We start from the raw sequence: 2,507 nt of genomic DNA, 5'->3' as shown, positions 1-2,507 counted from the left end.
TAAGGGAAAAGATCTCTGGAAAGAAGGCAGGTCCCAAGTACCGTACCGAAAGGTGGAGCTGGTGATGGCTGCAGCTGGCAGATAATGGAACCTCCCTTCCTACCACCGGAGGGGAAGGGGCCACTGGGTCAAAATGTTGAAGGGTCCTTGGCAGACATGGTCACTGAATCAGGGGGTTTGGCTTGTCTGTATTTCTCTTAAAAAGGGAGATTCAAGCAGAAGGTGGGGAAGGGTTTTTTTCTTTTTTTCATTTCAGAAATAGATAAAATTAGTCATAGGTGGGTGGAGGCCAGAAGAATGGGACTGAGCAAGAACAGTCTGACTCGACCCTCCCTAACACAGAGGACCAATAAATCACCCTCAGCCCCTGAGGGCCACAAATGTTCTCCAATCCTGGTCTGACAGAGAACAGAGACCTTGTGGGAGGGCTATTGGGAAGGTGCCCAGTGAAGCCCATGCTTACAGAAGAAAAAGAATGAATGGTGTGAAACAGGTTTATTGCAAGGCTACATTGAAAAATCAGTTCATTTTTTATTTCCTGAAAAGAAAATACATAAAGTAAAATCAGGTAGCTTATAAAATGATTTTTTTTCTAATTCATTTTAGGCTGCATGAGAAATTGTCCTAAGAGGAAAATGTTTTTTCAACACACAAAAATATACTTTAAAAAACACTATTGATGCTAAAACCCTTTGGTTTTTCATCATCATGGTTTTTTGCAAGGCAATGGGGTTAAGTGGCTTGCCCAAGGCCACACGGCTAGGTAATTAAGTGTCTGAGGTCAAATTTGAACTCGGGTCCTCCTGACTCCAGGGCCATGCTCTGTCCACTGCGCCACCTAGCCACCCCACATCATCATAGTTTTCCAGTACATTCCTTCTCTTCTACCCAGAGATTCATCCCTTATCACAATTGAGATTTTTAAAATGAGGGAAATAAACATGAAGTGACCGACTAAATGCTGGCCTAATAGCCCAGGTCTGAATGCTGCCTTTAAATCTCAATTCCTCACCTTAAAATGTGATACTCCCAACATTCCACAGCCCTCCAAACCTGCCCCTCCTAATTTTCCTGCTCTTGTTGGTTTGGCTCACAAAACAGACTCTGCCTTGATCAGATGCCGTCTTCTCGTTCCTCCCCACTGAAAAATTAACTACATTTTGAATTCCAGTTTTAGACTTAACCGGTAGTCAATTTGAAAATTTCCAATGTAATTGCTTTGTGCCTTGAAAATCACCAAATGCTGCATATTATTACTTGAATGATTCTTTTCTTGATGTCTAGACTTAAGACAGTGATGAAGAAAATGGTAAATAATGCAGATTGGACTTTTAAAAGTATGATTTTAAATATTTTTATATACTTTTTTTTACTTGCTCTGTATAAAGGAGAGACTATACAAATGTCCAGAGGTAGGAAACAAGTTTATAAAAAGAATGAGTGAGTGAGTGAGTGAGTGAGTAAGGGAATGAAGGAGAAAGCATTTATTAATATTTTATCCAGGCACTGTGCCAAGTGCCAGGAAATAGAAATCCAGGGAAGCAAAGTAGTCCCTGCCTTCAGTAAGACAGGCTAGAAAGGAAAGGGGGAAGGCAGATGGAAGGAGCTAGTTCATGCCATTTCAAGACTGCCTAACAGAGCTGAGGGTCCAAGCCTAAGAGGTGAGATGGGGAGAAGGTCCAGGATGCCAAAGCAAAACAGGCCAAACTATTGAAATCACATTGTAGAAGGCTTTAAATGCCAAGCTAAGGAGTCATCCCAGAATAGGACAAGGAAGGAGCATGGAAAGTTCTTCAAGGCACCAACAGCTAGTCGAAGGGGATGATTATGTACCAACTTGGTTTCCTTTTAGATTTCATATCCCTGGAGAGCTCAAGGATCAGCACATAGTAGAAGCTTAATAAAAGCTGATCAATTGATTGTTTGAAAGGGGGCTTGTAGGGGCGGCTAGGTGGTGCAGTGGATAGAGCCCTGGCCCTGGAGTCAGGAGGACCCGAGTTCAAATCCTACCTCAGACACTTAATAATGACCCAGCTGTGAGGTGTTGGGCAAGTCACTTAACCCCATTGCCTTGCAAAAACTTTAAAAAAAAAAAAGAGGGATTGCAAAGAGTGGAAGGGTGTAGAAAACCGTTCTGAACCCTGCAGGACAGTGGTCAGTGTGAGGAGAAAGGAGAAAGGATTGATAAGAAAGGTAGAATGGGATGCGTAAAATTGAATGTCGAGTCCGGAGGAGGGAGTCCAGGCCGACATCAATATGATGCATAAGCTGGTTCGTTTATTGATCACAGGATACATACTTTTATACTCTACATTTACATAACCACTTATATAAGCGTTTTAGCAAGCATTTTTTTCACATGCATACCTTGTGTATGTCTTAGGTGATTGTTTTGAGAACCAAACAGTGTTCTGCTAAACAGAAGATTGTTTTGAGAACCAAACAGTGATTTGATAAACAGAGTGCAGAAGGTAATTATCTCAGAATGCGCTATCTATCTGAGCCTG

This window comes from Macrotis lagotis, chromosome 5, assembly GCF_037893015.1.
Source record: "Macrotis lagotis isolate mMagLag1 chromosome 5, bilby.v1.9.chrom.fasta, whole genome shotgun sequence".
In the NCBI taxonomy this organism is placed as follows: domain Eukaryota; kingdom Metazoa; phylum Chordata; class Mammalia; order Peramelemorphia; family Peramelidae; genus Macrotis; species Macrotis lagotis.
This window is presented reverse-complemented; position numbering follows the sequence as displayed.